Source organism: Eumetopias jubatus, unplaced genomic scaffold (genome assembly GCF_037043125.1).
Source record: "Eumetopias jubatus isolate StellerSeaLion01/CBP00866 unplaced genomic scaffold, mEumJub1_p1.0 scaffold_9, whole genome shotgun sequence".
NCBI classification, from domain to species: Eukaryota; Metazoa; Chordata; class Mammalia; order Carnivora; family Otariidae; genus Eumetopias; species Eumetopias jubatus.
The window spans coordinates 76,789,817-76,807,838 of NW_028274815.1; the positions used below are offsets into that span (position 1 = coordinate 76,789,817).

The following is an 18,022-nucleotide window of genomic DNA, read 5'->3' on the forward strand; positions in this document are numbered from 1 at the left end:
TAATAATGGATGGATTAGATTGACCACATCTGAAGTCACCAATAAAATTAACATCATGAAATGTGGAACGTTATGTACTTTCTCCTATGATGCAATAGTACATAGTACCACCTAGAATATAATTTTGCAAAAAAAAAATTGAATCAATATTATCAAGCTTCTAGAGCATATTGTCAGGAGGGATCAAAGAGCTTGTTATAGGGTGTCTTGAAGGTGCAATTGGCCAAATTCTGTGGGAAATTCTGCAGATCAACAAATAAATACCATAAAAGGGAGTGGGGAGAAAGGGAATTGGTATACATTAAGAGAAACTTAAGAGATATATCGGTCAAATGCAATGGGTGGACTTTGTTTGGATCATGATTCAAGCAAACCAACTGCAAAAATACCTTTCAGGGATAAGTGTGGAAATCTGAACACGGACTAGGAATTAGGTGATGCAGGGGCATTATTAATCTTACAAGGTGTAATAATGATACCATCTCTGATTTTTCATTAGAAAGTTGAAATCTAGAGATTTCAGTAAAATCTCCCAAGATGTAGGCGAATGATTAAAAATGTTTCGAACGCTGGGCCGGTCAGTGCTAGAAAGCCAAACAAAACCTGTCAGGAAGCTAGATTTGTTCCACAGACTGCTGTTCTGTGATCTCTGACACCACAGCATGTAATGCATTATACAGTGCCATGAGGCATTAATAATTGTTGACATTTTTACCATTTGGGTCACACACTGGGACAAGTGAGGTTGCATACATCTGAAACCCCCAGATCCTTCACATGCAAATGGTTGTCGAGCCAGGCACCCCCACACTGAACTCTGAACTGAACACAGGCACACGATTATCTCTGTCGAATTGCATATTGTCATTTGTCAGAAACATTTGTCTCTGGATTGTCTCTACTTGTCCTCCAAATTCTATTGAATTTGCACTCCCGTCCAGATTTGTATCATGCACAATAAGCCTGTCTTCATCCAAAGTAATTACAAAGCTAATGTCCGCCTGGGGTATGTCAGGCTTCTCTCCTGCTAGAGATCTCCAACTGTTCACCTATAACTTCACCCTCCCTTCCAAGTTCATCCACCTCGTATTTACACATCTGCCTTCTTAAAGCCACCCTACATCATACACAGGCCTAACCCACCAATCATGGTGTTAATAATGCCCTTTCCTCCTGTCTGCATAGTACTGTTTGGTTTTTAAGGCATTTTCCCATAACATCCTGACTTGATCTTTGTCACCTCTCAAAGTCTTTAAAAAGCCAATCAATGTCACATTAAGATGTTGGACTACAAATCTGCCAATAGTCTATTTGTTTGTGTCTAACCCACTACTAATTTCCCAGCAGGGAATTTCTAGAGTAAACAGAGAAAGGGCAGCTCATTTCACTTCCTTCCCTCCCACCTCACCATTTAACCAGAAAAATAGGCCCCTAAACCACCACCACTCCAGCAATACCCAACAGGGACAGAAACAATATTTAAGGCAAAGTTCTAGCCTTGAGAGTTGACAGGAAGTGGAATGGGTTGCCTTGTGAAGAAAACACATTCTGATGCCAGAAATCTTCAAATAGGAGCTGGGGTTTTGTAGAAGGGATTCTGACATGGAGGCGAAGTTGGGCAGAATGATCTTACCTTCATTTATTTCTGTCCATGTGGGGAACCTGCTCTGTGCTCAGCTCTCAGAAGTTTCTGAGCAGTTCTTGCAGTGAGTACTCTCAGACAGAAACATTCACTTGGCAAGGCTGATCATTTTTACGCTTTGTGTATTTTAAAATTAGTTCCCTTTTAAAAAATAGTTTTTGGGGGTGCCTGGGTGACTCAGTCCGTTAAGCATCTGCCTGCGGCTCAGGTCATGATCCCAGGGCCCTGCTCCACGGGGAGCCTGCTTCTCCCTCTCCCTTTGCCTCTCCCCCTGCTTGTGCTCTCTCTCGCTATCTCTGCCACTATCTGTCTCTATCAAATAAATAAAATCTTTAACAAAAACAGTTTTTGGCAAAAAGTTTTTTAAATGCCAACCTTTTCACCATTGTTCAAAAATGAAGAGAATCCATACAATGGAATATTAATCAGCCAGAAAAAGAAATCAGGTAATGATACAGGGTGGGACATGGGTGAATCGTGAAAGCATTAAGGGAAAGAAGCCAGTCACAAAAGACCACAGGTCCTATGATTGTGTTCATATGAAAGTCCCCAGTAGGGGAATGTATAGAGACTGAAAATAGATTAGTGGTTGCCTAGGTCCGAACTGGGGAGTTAGGGTGGGGACAGCTAGAGGATATGGGGTTGCTTACTGAGGTGCTGAAAATGTTCTAAAATTGAACGTAGTGATGGTTACATGGTGAATATACTAAAATCCACTGAATTGTACACTTTAAAATGATATGTGAATTATTTCTTAAAACTGTTTTTTTAACTTAAGCAAACTTTATTATTATTATTATTAATTATTATTATTATTATTATTATTATTAATGGATAGATTATTGTCTCCAGGCCTGAGCTAGATTTCTCACCATCTGCCAAGGATGAGCCTGTGAGCAAAAGGCTCTAGCTGGGAGAGGGCCTGGCCTCGGGTTAGGTGAGGAGGGCAGACTTTCTCACATTTCACTGGGCATGAGGCTCTCCATCCTGGATCTGGGGCTAGGGTTAGTAGCTGAGGAGACAGACCAGAACTCCACCCTCCACCCACTTTCTCTGTGCCTTCTCGATCTTACTTCTCAGCGCTCCAGGTAGTCTTTCCATCCCAGGATTTTACTACCATCCTGTCCATAAAAACAGGAGAAACCACTCTTTGGGGAGAACGCGTTTGGGACGACTGTCACCCTACTAAACTTGTTCCCCGCTCCGCCCACACCTCCTGGGGATGTGGGGCACACATCCACCCATGGCAAAGCAGCCCCCACGCTTCCGAGGAAGTGTTCCCGTGCTGGCTGCAAAAACAGATTGCCTGTCTCTCCCCGCCCCACCCCTCCGAGAGGACTTCTGAACCTAGCATTTGGGGCATGCAGGAAAGGACAGCCGCCACTCGAACATCACTAGAAGGCGTCTGCTCTCAGGTCCGCCGGCGAATCGCACCACCGCAGACTGACACCCGGGAGAGGAGGCGCAGAATGGGGCGAGGGGAAACGCCCAGTGCACATTTCCCAAACTCTGCACGTCGGCCCAGGGAGGCCTGTGTGCCTGGGGAGGGGAGAAGGGCCCGCGGTCTCGGGGTGTCCGCAGTTCGGAGGGAGGGGAGCAGCAGCTCCACTTTCTGCCCTGCGCGGAGCCCCTGGCCCCAGCTCCCGGGAGAGCTCCCCGGCTCGCGACCGGCCACCCACAAAGCGCCGCGCCACGCCCCACCTAACCGTGGGCTAGGGGCCGTGGACTGGAAGCCGGACCTCGTCCCGGCGCCGGGAGCTGGGGCACGCCCGGTAGATTTTCGACCTCGATGCCCAGTGCGGCGCCCCGGGATCTCCCTTCCTCACAGCCGGTACTGTGGCCGGCGACTGGATGCCGTTAAAGGAAACGCCTGGGAAGAGAAGTAGGAGGAAGCAGTATGCAGAAGTCCAGATTCGAGGGGCTGGATGGTGCGTGGGGGCAACAAGTAGCTCGCAATGCGGGTAAGAAGCTCCAGGGCGAGCGGCAGCCTGCCTGCGGCGGAGCGACAAGCGCACACAGGCAGTCAGCGACAGGAACTGAGAACGCTAAAGAGAGACTAACTCGCCCCTTTGAGTAAGGAGATAAAAGGGGGCTGCGGATGTCCAAAAGGGTCGTGCTCCAGGTGAGGCTCGAACTCACAACCTCGGCATTGCTCTGCATGTACTGCTGTATAAGTACCGCGCGCTAACCGATTGCGCCACTGGAGCTCCGCTTAGCCGGCCTCGCGATGGCTCTATCAGGGTTCACCCAGGCCCGGTGCGGGCCTCGGCGGAGCATGCGCACTCGTGGCTCGTGGCTCCGCGGGGCTGGGTCCGGACCCCGAGTCGCCGGCAGCTGCGGGCCCCACGGCTCCCGGCGGAGTGAGCGGGCAGTCCTGCGAGGGTCTCCCCCGGGGACGAAGGGCCGGTTGGCAGGGCCGTCACGGGCAGGCTACTGGGGCGTTGAAAAGAGTGCAGCCCGCCTCGCCGAGCAGCGCGGGAGGAGGAGCCTCGGCCGTCGCCTTCGGCGTCCTACCGAGAGTTTCGCCTTCGAGAGCGGGCCCCGCGAGGAGCCGGGCGGGCCGCGGGCGGGCCTCGGTGCGGTGGTGACGCGGGCCGAGGGGTGGGGTCGAGCGGGGCGGCCTCGGCTCACCGGCCGCACTTCGCCGGCGGCCGCCCCCTGCCCGCGCCCCGCGTGACCAGTGAGCGAGAGGCCCCGGCCTGGACTCCCGCGCCGCCCTGGAAGTCAGCGGAGCCGTCCGGCGGGGCAGCCAGGCGGCGCCCGGGCCGGGGGTGTACCGAGGGCGGCCTCAGCCGGCGGGGCCTCCGGAACCGGACAGGGTGGGGGCTTCAGCATCAGAGCCTGGTTGGCCCCGGAGGTTCCCCTCGGCCCCTCGTCCATCCTGAGCGCAGGCAAGGATGTCAAGCGTGTCAAGCCACGGGCATTGCGGGGACATGACGATAGCCCGGACCTTCGAGAGAGTGCCTGCTAAGCCCCGCGTGTTTTGTTGGGCCACAACATATTTGTTTGGTTTAATTGTAAAACTAGTTCCTAGTATTTAAAATCAAGAGGTCTCATACAAATACCTGGATATCCATTTCTTTTTTTTTTTTTTTTAACCAGACAAGGTCACACTGTACCTAGGGCCAAATTATGGTCAAAGGTGCCCTATAGGCACTTTTTTCTTCGTGGACCCTTTCCTCCATTAAAAAAAAAAAAATAATGGCATTTTATTCCTGCAAAATAAAGACAAATATAATCCAGGCAGCATTTATTGTTACAACATGATTATTGTATTTCTTTTTTCTTCTGATTTCAAAAGAATTTAAAATGTGAACATTTTTGCGGGCTCTAGGTACTGTGCCTACTGTACCTAGTTGGTAACTCCGCCGGGAACCTGCATTCCCCCGCCCCGCCGCCCCCGCCGAACCTGCTCCCCGCCTGGGAGGTTAGCTGCAGCCACCTCCACAAAGTACGCACCACTCTCTCAGTGTTTTTCTCCAGGTTGCCTCTGGGCCTGGTCGATTGTCTCCTGGGCCTCTGTGGGGATGTTGGTCACCCTGTTTGGTTGACCAGAGCCGGAGAGCAAACAACAGAACACTATGATAATAGATTGGGGGTACTGGTATGGGCAAGTGATGAGAGGCAGAAAAAAGATCCTGTTCGTAGTCACTTTGTTGGTGACTTCCCACGGTAACAGGTTGTGTTAGGGTGACAGTGTCAAGCAGTAGGATTGTAAAAAGCCTTGAAATTCAAGCGGAACTGATTAGACTGATCAGGAAGACAATGAGGAAACAGTAGCAGTAAGGCAGGGGCCTCCTAAAGATGGTGTTTTTAGGAAACTTCGTGCCCCGTGCCTGCTGGGTTATCCGCCCAGAGGAAAGGGGTAAGTGAGACTCGCCAGATAGTTTTGAACTGTAAGAGACATAAGTCCAGAGCAAGAGCTCAGAAGAGGGGACGGTCAACACATCCCTGCAAGATCCCATCAGGCACCAGGCAGGTGGTGGGATGCAGAGTTGTTTGCAACATGCCCGGATTAGGGCTCCTTGGAGCATGCCTGGCCAAGTCCAGAATACTTTGAGGGCAGCAGAGAGTGAGACTTTGAAATAAATGAGTTGGAACAGGCTATTAATGTAACCACATGGTTTCTCTGAGGTGGGAATACTTTTTCAAATTTTTAAATTTTATCTGTTTATTTTTAAAGGTTTAATTTTTCTTTAAGATCTAATTTTTAAGTAACCTCTACACCCAATGTAGGGCTCGAACTCACAACCCCGAGATCAAGACTTGCATGCTGCACCTATGGAGCCAGCTAGGTTCCCCAAATTTTTAAATTTTAAATTGAAAAGGGTTAATTTCCTGATGAACAAGAAAGTAAGTCGTGGACCTATACATAGTGTCTTCTCAAATCCAGTAGCATCTCCAGAGTCTGCTCTTCCTCCCTCCACATCCCTCAGGTAGAACGCACCTGGTGAACCACGAGCAGCAAGTTTAGCCCCTGGTGGTCCACTTCCCTCTCACTTCTCCCATCCTGGATTTACTCTTTCATTGATTCAGCAGATATTAACTGATCCTGGTTGCATGGGAGGGGAAGGCAGCACCTGATACAGACTTTGGGAACTAAAATAGCTTAGTCCCCAAAGAAAGTGGGGCTCTAAAGGAAGGACCTAGTAAAGGCAGTGCTGAACCTGGAGGGGGACGATGTCAGAACCTCTGCTACCAGAGAGATTTTTTCCCAGCAAGAAGTCTCCTAAGACCTTCAAATCACTTAAACTCATATGAACTGACTCTGAAGAGCCACGAATTAAGAGTCTGAGCTGTGACCCTCCCTGGTTGTGTGACCTTAAGTCAATCTCTTACCCTCTCTGGACCTCAACTTCTTCATCTATAATCTGAGGGATCTAAACCAAAGAAGAGCTTTCTAGCCTATCTTGACTGGAGAACTCTTTTTATCACGTATATACTTGCCAACACCTTGAGATTATTAAATCATGTAATAATTTTCATGATGTGTATAATTAGTTATTTTAAAAATAAAGTTATTTTAGGGGCACCTGGGTGGCTCAGTCATTAAGCGTCTGCCTTCGGCTCAGGTCAGTCGTTAAGCGTCTGCCTTCGGCTCAGGTCATGATCCCAGGGTCCTGGGATCGAGCCCCACATCAGGCTCCCTGCTCTGCGGGAAGTCTGCTTCTCCCTCTCCCACTCCCCCTGCTTGTGTTCCCTCTCTCGCTGTGTCTCTGTCAAATAAATAAATAAATTCTTAAAAAAAAAAAAGTGTATGAGATTTAATGACTCATTATAGCATCAAAAATAGACAAAAACTGCTTTTCTAAATGAATGTTTGGGATTTGTGCTTTTTGCACTTTAAAAAAAACTGGTTTATTTTTATTACTCTCATGTTTTTGTGTCCAAACAATGAGATAAAACAGAAGAGTTCAGGCTGCTATATGCAAGCATCATTCTGCAAATAATATGAAGTGGGTCTGGCTCATGTTTATTCCTAATAATGAAAGGCTATATTGGATAGAATGGTCACTCTATTTTCTCTTTTTTGGCTTTGGTTTCTGACATAGAAGAGATATCAGGATGAGCCAGATAAACATTTTGATCAGCTGAATGCAATTTGCACGTCTATTGAATGAAGATCATCTTGAGTCATATTGTGGAATTTTCATGTTAGGGTCTTCATTTGCTTTACTTCAGCAAACTTTTCACATTTTATATTTGTAGCCAGCATTCCATTGTGAGCATATATTAAGCAGTTTAGGACTAAAAAAAGTTGCCATCGAGTAGTCAAAACCCACATAGGATCCACAGGAGTGGCTGAGTCATATGCACATATCTCGGCGCTGCTGCAGGTGCTGGGACATGCATTGGGAGGCTCCCAGAAGGACCCCATTTTCATGCGGCAAGAGGTTGTCTGAAGAATTCCTTTCATTACTTCTTTTCAAACTAGAAGTTTAAAAGATGCCACTGCCACCTGTAACAGTGCAGAACACCTTGAATGCCTTTCAGAGCCCCTGGGATCAGGCAGCATCTGAGATCCCCTCCTATGCTAATTCGCCCACAATCCTCTCTGGCACCACGCGGGGAAATGACCCTTTATTTTCCCTGAGGAGAAGAAAGATGTGTGGCTCCCAAGGCCCAACCTCCAGGGAAATGTGATGCAGACTGAACTGACTATACTCAGGAGTGGAGCAGGATAATTTGGGGAAACACAGAGCCCTTCACTCTGGATTCAAGCTGAACTGAAGATCTGATAAGAGCCCATCAGATGAGAAGAAACTTAAAAGATGGCTAACACCCAACGCTGATAAGAGTGTGGGAAATGGACACTGTTGTTTTTTGTTTTTAAGACAGGTCAGCAGAATCTTTCCAATGCATATGTCCTTTGACCCAGCAGTTCTGCCTCTAGGAACCTGTCCTTTAGAGACACTCATACACGGGAACACATATACCATATTTCACCAACTCTAAGATGCCCTAAACTGGGAAATATACCATTATTTTATGTACCAGTAAGAGAGAAAAAAGTGCTGCCATTTTAACTATGATGCTGTGCTTTCATATTACTTAGACTTTTTATTATAAACTTATTTAAAAAGCTCCCTTAGGGATCCCTGTGTGGCTCAGTTGGTTAAGTGTCTGCCTTTAGCTCAGGTCATGATCCCAGGTCCTGCATCTGGCTCCTTGCTCAGTGGGGAGTCTGCCCTTCCCTCTGCCTGCCACTCCCCCTGCTTGTGCTTTCTCTCTGTCAGGTAAATAAATAAAATCTTTTTTTTTTAAAGGCTCTTTTAGACAGACTCAGATGTACCTTTTTTTTTTTTAATCAGATATTACTCTTGCCAGAGACACGCTTTCCTCATCCCCCGAGCGACAGCTTAGCCAATGAGAAGCCACCACATTTGGAACTCCCAGTTTATTCCACTGGACTTTTAGTTTATAACAGTCTACCCAACTTACTCCTTTTCTCCTTAAAAGAGTGTACCCCTCCATTGTTCCCCAGACTTGCCTACAGTTTTGTCCCAGCTTGTTTGTCCCAGATTGCTATTCTCTTTTATTCCCAAATAAACCCACCTTTTGCTGATAAAATAAACTGGCAGTTTTTATTTGTAAGATTAACAACACATTGTTTAGCTATTCTCTTATTAATAGACATCTTGGATGATTTTCTGCTTGGAGCTTTTTTTTTTTTAAGATTTTATTTATTCATCTGACAGACAGAGAGACACAGCAAGAGAGGGAACACAAGCTGGGGAGTGGGAGAGAGAAAAGCAGGCTTCCCACGGAGCGGGGAGCCCCATGTGGGGCTCCATGTGGGGCTTGATCCCAGGACCCTGGGATCATGACCCAGGCCGAAGGCAGATGCTTAACCGACTGAACCACCCAGGTGCCCCTGCTTGGAACTTTCATAAAGCTGCCAAAAGCATTCTTGTGCACGGCTTCTCATTTTCATTCCTTTTGGGTTAAGTACAGGAGTGAAATTGCTGGATCATAAGGTAGGATTATGTATAGTTTTTGTAAAAGCATTTTTTTAACTTTTTAAAAAAGATTTTATTTATTCATTTTCATGAATGAAATATTATTCCTATTTCATTTATTCATTCACAGTGAGAGAGCGAGCACAAGCAGGGGGAGCAGCAGAGGGAGAGGGAGAAGCAGACTCCCTGCTGAGCAGGGAGCCCTATCCCAGGGCCCTGGGATCATGACCTGAGCTGAAGGCAGATACTTAACCAACTGAGCCATCCAGGCGGCCCGTAAAAGCATTTTTAATGTAAAACTTATAAACATAAAATTTGCCATTTTAGCCATTTTTAAATGCACAATTCAGTGGCATTAAGCACATTTACATTGTTATGCAACCATCACCATCACCCATCTCCATCTGCCCCTTTCTTAATTTGATTTTTTGTGTTTTGCTGTTGAGCTTTAGGAGTTCTTTATATATTCTGGATATTAATCCCTTACTAGATACATGATTTGCAAATATTTTCTCCCATTTTGTGGGTTGCCTTTTCACTCTCTTTTTTTTTTTTTAAGATTTTATTTATTTATTTGACAAAGAGAGACACAGTGAGAGAGGGAACACAAGCGGGGGCAGTGGGAGAGGGAGAAGCAGGCTCCCCGCTGAGCAGGGAGCCCAACGCGGGGCTCGATCCCAGGACCCTGGGACCACGACCCGAGCCGAAGGCAGACGCCTAACGACTGAGCCACCCAGGCACCCGCCTTTTCACTCTCTTGATAGTGACCTTTGATGTGCAAAAGTTTTTAACTTTGATGACGTTCAATATTTTATAAGAGACTGCCAGACCCTTATTTCCAAAGTAGTTGTGCCATTTTACACTCTCACCAGCGATGTTGAGCATTTCAATTGCTCTACATCCTTGTCAATGCTTGATATTGTCAGTTTTTAACTGTATTCATTCTACTAGGTATGTAATAGTATCTCCTTGTAGATTTAATTTGTATATCCTTGATGACTAATGGTGTTGAGCATTTTTTTTTTTTTTTTGGTGTTGAGCATTTTTGATGTACCTATTGGCTCTTTGTATATCTTTGTGAAATGTTTGTTCACATCTTTCACCCATTATTTTGTTGGCTTTTTTGGAGGGGGTGGTTTGGGTCTTTTCTATCAAGTTGTAGGAGTGACTGATATTTCTCAGTTTCTTCATCTGCAGGTAGCAGGTATGAATTCCTCCAGGACACATGGACTACAAGAAATACCTAGGTTGGCCACTGTCCACAGTGCCCTGGATTCATAAGAGCCCCACTCTCATCCAAAGCATGTAGGATCCATGCCAGGAAAAAATAAGGGAATGCCACAGGATGTTGGGGGGGTGGAGGGGTGGAGTGGTGGGGAGTGTCTACCAGTGATTTGAAGGGAGGGAGCATTCAGTGGCTCCTGGCAAAGAGAAGCTGTAGAATATCTCCATGGGAGGGAGGAGGGAGGAAAGAATAGGGGAGAGCCCATTGGCCCTGGAGCCAGAGAAAATGGAAATGGAGCAGACATATGAGCTAAACTAAAAGCAGAGCTAGCCTATGAATGTCTCCCCAAGAACCTTCCACCTGTGAGGTGACAGGGAGACATAAACTTCCTGTTCTATTTACAGAGCCCTGGGAAACAAACAGTAACCACAGTGCAGATGAAGGGCGTTCTCCTAACCTGCCCTGCCCTGTCCAGTAGGGTCTCAGCTGAGGTCACAGACTGCTCCATCCCAAGGCCAACAGCCAACTGTGATCACATTAGAGAGGCAATATATTGGAGGGCCAACCACTTTTATTATGTGATGCCCTGATCTTAGGACCTAACCCTCCCTGAGTTGCAAATCACAACTATAAACAAAAAAAAATTTTTAAGAGAGAGAGGGAGAAGGCGGGGAGGGGCAGAGGGAGAAAGAGAATCTTAAGCAGGCTCCACGCCGTGCAGAGCCCAAGAGGGGAGGGAGGGGCTCGATCTCATGACCCTGAGATCATGGCCTGGGCTGAAATCAAGAGTTGAACACCTAACCAACTGAGCCATCCAGGCGCTCCAACAGATCTTTTATTTATTTTTTTTTTAAGATTGTATTTATTTTTTGACAGAGAGACAGCGAGAGAGGGAACACAAGCAGGGGGAGTGGGAGAGGGAGAAGCAGGCTTCCCGCGGAGCAGAGATCATGACCTGAGCCAAAGGCAGACGCTTAACAACTGAGCCACCCAGGCGCCCCCCCAACAAATCTTTTGATATATAAAATTAAGCATATAAAAATATGCCAGTCAGGAGACAGAAACCAAGCCAGTTACTTAACAAAGTATCTACTACAGAGAACTATTGACAAGGTTGTATTTTTTTTATTTTATTTATTTACTTGAGAGAGAGAGAGAGAGTGCTTGCGCACGAATGGGGGAGGGGCAGAGGGAGAGGGAGAAGCAGACTCCCCACTGAGCAGGGATCCCAGGACCCTGAGATCATGACCCAAGCTGAGAGCAGATGCTTAACCACCTGAGCCACCCAGGCACCCCTATTAGCTAGGTTTAAGGTTGCTAACTAGGTAACTGAAAAGCCAAAAAAAGAGAGTTCTGCAGTATCAGACACCACAGGAGCTGGAAGAAGCAGCTACCACCCCTAGGGCTGAGGGCAACCAAAGAAGGAACAATTACTATAACTTGGAAGGTGGGGGAGGACTTGAGCAGAATTGAAACTCTGACCTCCGAGGGGGTACACCAGCTTCTCGTGTTGGTATCTCTGATGTGGTCACTTTAAAGCTGATTCCGCAAGAACAGGGAAACTGCAAGTTGCAGAGGTCAGGACAGGGAAGCTAAGGGAAGGACCCAGGGTGTGGAGCTCAGGAGCCACAGGCAGGCAGGCCATGGACAGAAAACAATCAGGGAGGAGCCAGCCCCCCCAACCCCGTTACCCCCACCCCCATCCTTGCAGACCCCCTCCCTTACCTCCATCTGGCAGGGCCTAATAGAACCAGTTGGGAAGCATCAATGGAGTTTGCAGCATCCCAGCCCCTGCATCATAATGCAGAATATAAACCATGGGTTTGGAGCTGAGAGACAATAACTTAATAACTGGCACAAAGGGCTTCATATCACACAGAAAGGGCTTCATATCACACAGAATGGAATAACCCTGCAGGCAAACAGGAACGTTTTGAGAACAACCCACCCATCCTCTGTTCACCCAGAAAGACAAGGGTTATCTTTTTTTTTTTTGTAAAGATTTTTTTATTTTTTAACAGAGAGAGAGAGAGAGACAGCGAGAGAGGGAATACAAGCAGGGAGCGTGGGAGAGGGAGAAGCAGGCTTCCTGCTGAGCGGGGAGCCCGACGTGGGACTCGATCCCAGGACCCTGGGATCATGACCTGAGCCAAAGGCAGACGCTTAACGACTGAGCCACCCAGGCGCCCAAGACAAGGGTTATCTTAAGAGCAGAAGAGACCAAAGGTCCAAGCATCTGCCATATTGGTTTTTCTTTTGTGACTCCCTTTGGTGGTTCTAGCTCAGTGGTTCCCAAGCTTTCATGTCTAAGAATTACCACGTACTATGCTTTATAAGGGATATAAAAAATATTCTAATTTTATTTTATTTTATTTTTTTTAAAGATTTTATTTATTTATTTGAGAGAGAGAATGAGATAGAGAGAGAGCATGAGAGGGGAAAGGGTCAGAGGGAGAAGCAGACTTCCCGCTGAGCAGGGAGCCCGATGTGGGACTCGATCCCGGGACTCCAGGATCATGACCTGAGCCGAAGGCAGTCGCCCAACCAACTGAGCCACCCAGGCGCCCTCTAATTTGATTCTAACTATATGCAACTTTTGCCTTACTAGATTTAGAACCAAATCCCTCCAACATCACCATACCCCAGCCCCAATGGAGTGGATTGAAGGCAGAACTTTTTTTTTTTTTAAGATTTTATTTATGTATTAGAGAGAGACACACAGCAAGAGAGGGAACACAAGCAAGGGGCATGGGAGAGGGAGAAGCAGGCTTCCCATGGAGCAGAGAGCCTGATGCAGGGCTTGATCCCAGGACCCTGGGATCATGCATGACCTGAGCCGAAGGCAGACGCTTAACGACTGAGCCACCCAGGCTCAGCCCAAGGCAGAACTCTTTTAAGAGGAAACACTGTAAGGGCGCCTGGGTGGCTCAGTTGATTAAGCGTCCGCTTTCGGCTCAGGTCATGATCTCAGGGTTCTGGGATCGAGTCCAGCATCCAGCTCCCTGCTCAGCGAGGAGTCTGCTTCTCCCTCTGCCTCTCCCTCCCCCCAGCTCATGCTCTCTCAGATAAATAAAAAGAAAGAAAGAAATACTGTATGCAGTGGGGGAAAAGCCTTATATTCCATATCCCGGTGCTTCTACTTACCAGCTGTGCACCTTGGGGGGCGCTAATTAATACTCTCAGCTTTAGTTTCAATTTTCTAACCTGTAAATGGAGAAGCAGCTACCTGATGAAGGAGACAAGGTCCTGTGTCAACTTCTGTCAAATCAGATCCCCAAATCTGCAGGACAGAGCCGCCTCCCTTGCTGTGCCTCATAGGAATAAGGAGTGAATGGTCATTGTGTTAAACCACCGAGTTTGGGGTGGGCTTTTCCTGTTACAGCAGCTAATATTACCTTCACTGATACAGAGTTCACACTTTACAACAGTTTCCTCAAAGAAATAAGGGTGAGTATCACATTCCTGAAATGAAGACAGCCAGTTGTAGGAAGATACATATTAAAGTCTTTGTAAATAAAAATACGAAACCATTGAAATTTAAAACCCAGTAGATGGGCTGAACTGTAGAATACTTTAACTAAATAGAAAAACAGTAAGCTGGAAGATTAGGCAGAAGAATATTCCCAAAATGCAGGACAAAGGGAGATGGGGAAAAGAAAGGAAAGTTCAATGACATGCAGATAAGATCTAAAAATTCTAGCATTCATCAAAAAAAAACTTAGAAGTTGATAATAGAATAGATGAGAAACAATTTTTTAAGTTATTTTATTTTATTTTTTTAAGATTTTATTTATTTATTTGACAGAGAGAGATATAGTGACAGCAGGAACACAAGCAGGGGGAGTGGGAGAGGGAGAAGCAGGCTTCCCGCTGAGCAGGGAGCCCGATGCGGGCTCGATCCCCGGATCCCAGGACCTGAGCCGAAGAGAGATGCTTAATGACTGAGCCATCCAGGCGCCCTGAGAAACAATTTTTTTATAAAAACCAAGAATTTCCCAGATCTGAAGAAAGACACACACACACACACACACACACACACACACACAAAGAATAATTCCCCTAAAATATATGGAATATAAGAAGTAATTGCAAGTTAATACATTAGGGAAACATACGAAGACATCTAAGTATTGCCTGTATAAGATTTTTAAATAATAATCTAAACAAAATCAACATGGAAGTTGCCATAGGGGATTCCAGAAGAAAGTTAAAGCTTGCCCAGATTCCTTTGTTCTTGCCTTAGGGTCTAGGGGTGGATACAGATGCTGTTTAACAATACACATTATTAGAAATCTACAAATTTAAATAAATGCATGTATTTAAAGAATAACCCCTAGATACATGGGAATAGAATATAGAAGGAGAAATGGAGCAAAGAAAATGTAATCAAAAGCCAGGTGTAGTGGACATGACTAGCTACCTCCCAAGCATCATTTCCTACATCCCAGTCATGAGCCAGAGTTTTGTGTAAGGATCTGGCCACAGACTTTGGGGGAAACCGACTCCACCTCCAGCTTCAAGTACAAATCTTAATTTGACTTAATCAGAGTAGCCCACTCCCTCGCCCCAATAACTGGTTCAGGTGTGGTCATGTGAACCTTAGATTGCCGGTTCTCACCTGGGGGTAATTTTGACCCCCAGAGACACTGGGCAATGTCTGGAGACATTTTTGATTGTCCCAACTGGAGAAGAGCTCCAGCATCTAGGGGAGAGAAACCATGGATGTGCTAAACATCCTACAACACAAAGGACAGCCCCCACAAAAATCATTCAGCCCAAAATGTCAGTGGTGCCAAGGTCAGGAACCCCTAGTCTAAAGGAAAAGCTATGGATACTTTACATCCCTTGATCCCTCAAAGAAGCAGCCTTGGGATAAAACTGATGCTGAAGATAGCACATCTGAAGGATGGAAAGAATCAGCGTCCATAATGACACCGCTGGTCACAGGCTCATTCTCCCACCAGGTATCCAGTTACACGAACCTTTAACTTCCTATTGGTTAAGCCACTGTCTAATTGGTGTTTCTGTTCCTTGCAGCCAGGAGCATCCTGATAAACTAGGAAAGAAAGAGAGAGGGGAAAAAAGAAAGAACGAGGAGGGATGTGTGTAGACAGAATAATGCCCCACTCTCCCATCCATTCTCCCTTCCAAAGACCCCCATGTCCTAATCCCCAGAATATGTAACTATCATTCTACATGATGAAAAGGACTTGTGGAGGTGTGATTATACCAAGGGGTTAGAGATGGAGGGATTATCCTGCGTTATCTGAGAGGGTCCAATGTAATCACCAAGGTTCTTATAAGGGAAAGAGGGAGGCAGGAGAGAGGTGTGACAAGGAGAACAGAGGATGGAGTGATGCCCTTTAGCAATGGAGGAAGGGCCTTGAGCCAAGGAATGCAGGTGGCTTCTAGAAGCTGGGAAAGGCAAGGAAAACAGGTTCTTTCCTCAAGCCCCCAGAAAAAGATACAGGCCTGACAATAGTTTGATTTTAGCCCACAAGACCCATTCAGACTTTGGATGTACCGAACTGTAAGATAATAAATGTGTGTCATTGTAAGCCCCACCAGGTTTGTAGTAATTTGTTTTAGCAGCAAGTGGAAACTAATACAGCATGGCAATTGGAAGACAGAAAATAAGATGTCAGGAGTATGTACAAACCTAGCAATAATTATACAAACATGAAAGACTTGATCTCCTTTTCCTAACAGAGGCTCTCAGACTGGAAATTTTTAAACTTAAACGACTGACGGGGCGCCTGGGTGGCTCAGTCGGTTAAGCGTCTGCCTCTGGCTCGGGTCATGATCCCGGGGTCCTGGGATCGAGCCCCACATGGGGCTTCCTGCTCGGTGGAGAGTCTGCTTCTTCCTCTCCTTCTGCTGCTCCCCAGCTTGTGCTCTCTCTCTCTCTCAAATAAATGAATAAAATCTTTAAAATAAATAAATAAATAAATAAATAAACTTAAACGACTGAGCCACCCAGGCACTAAGTAATCTCTACACCCAACATGGGGCGCAGACTCACAACCCTGAAATCAAGAGTCACATGCTCTACTGACTGAGCCAGCCATGAGCCCCGTGGCATCTTTTTGATGAATTTACAATACCTGGGGGGGGAGGGCACCTGGGTGGCTCAGTTGTTAGGCGTCTGCCTTTGGCTCGGGTCCTGGTCCCAGGGTCCTGGAGTCGAGCCCTGCATAGGGCTCCCTGCTCTGCAGGAAGCCTGCTTCTCCCTCTCCCACTCCCCCTGCTTGTGTTCCCTCTCTCGCTGTCTCTCTCTATCAAATAAATAAATAAAATATTTACCAAAAAAAAAAAAAAAAAACTTACAATACCTGGGAAATACCCAAACACACAAAGGTATAGCAATATTAGTGTCAGACAAAGCTGAAGTCAAGGTGAAAAGAAACTAAGAAGAAATAGCTCATATTGATTAAGAATCACTACAACAAGAAGGTAAAATAGTCATGAGGCTTTTTACATCTAACAATGCAGATTCAAAATATGTAAAGTAAAATCTACTCAAAGAATAAGGAGAAACTGACCAAAAACTACAGTGGAGACTCTAACATATTTCTCTCAGAAACCAAAATATTGTCTTTTTTTTTTTTAAGATTTTATTTATTTATTTATTTGACAGAGAGAGACACAGCAAGAGAGGGAACACAAGCAGGGGGAGTGGGAGAGGGAGAAGCAGGCTTCCTGCCGATGTGGGACTCCATCCCAGGACCCTGGGATCATGACCTGAGCCAAAGGCAGATGCTTAATGACTGAGCCACCCAAGCACCCCTATTAAGTTGTTTTTAAAAGTAAGGATAATGATGGGGCACCTGGGTGGCTCAGTTGGTTAAGTGACTGACTCTTGATTTTGGCTCAGATCCTGATCTTAGGGTCATGAGATTGAGCCCTTCCTTGGGCTTCATGCTGGGCATGGAGACTGCTTAAGATTCTCTCTCCTTCTCCCTCTGTACCCGCCACCCGGCTCAGTTGCTCTCTCTCTCAAATAATAGTAATAATGATGATGATGATGATGATTTGGGTGACACTGCAGGTTGATCTAACAGAAACATTTAGAACTGCATTCTAAGAGAATACACATTCACAAAGTCGACCACAGGCTAAGCTGCAAAGGAAATATTAACATATCCCTCCACCCAAAAATAATACTCAGACCATCTTCACTCACAATAGTGCAATAAAATGAGAAATGAAAAACAGAGTGATAGCCAAACAACAACAACAAAAAACCAACAACAAAAATAAACCAACCATAGGTCTAGAAATTTCAAAACAGACTTCTAAATAATTCAAGAGATAGCAGGCCCAAAGCACAGATTTCCAAGTAACCAATACCATTCATAACCCAGCCCTCTTATTCATCTAAAGCTATCAGTTCTTAAATACTTGCTGAATTACATGAAAGTGTGGGAAAGTGGGAGAGTCAGGGAGGCAAAGACAGACCCAGAAGCTCAGGGAAAGGGATTGGCCGAAGCAACTGGTTCTGTCTATGGAGAGATTGTAGGGATCTGACAGTTACCACCATTCAGGTTCACCAAAGCCTCAAAGCATCTACTGAACGCAGCGACTTGGAGAGGGAGTCACTGGCCATCCAAGGGAGGCCAGAGCAAGGCACCAGGTTCTAAGGAGCTCTGATCCTAGGGCAGATGCTGTTTGCCTCTGATTCCGCAGTGCTAATGA

The 18,022-nt window shown here is 46.2% G+C and overlaps 1 long non-coding RNA gene and 1 other non-coding gene across 2 annotated transcripts in view; both read right to left on the reverse strand.

Annotated features, from left to right (window-relative positions):
- The window catches only part of LOC114209737 (uncharacterized), a 40,501-nt gene that overhangs the window by 20,247 nt on the left and 2,232 nt on the right, over nucleotides 1–18,022 (reverse strand). The gene's annotated exons all lie outside the window — the stretch shown is intronic.
- TRNAI-UAU (transfer RNA isoleucine (anticodon UAU)) lies at nucleotides 3,757–3,849 on the reverse strand. The gene is given in 2 exon segments: nucleotides 3,757–3,792; nucleotides 3,812–3,849. It is a non-coding gene; the product is annotated as a tRNA-Ile (tRNA).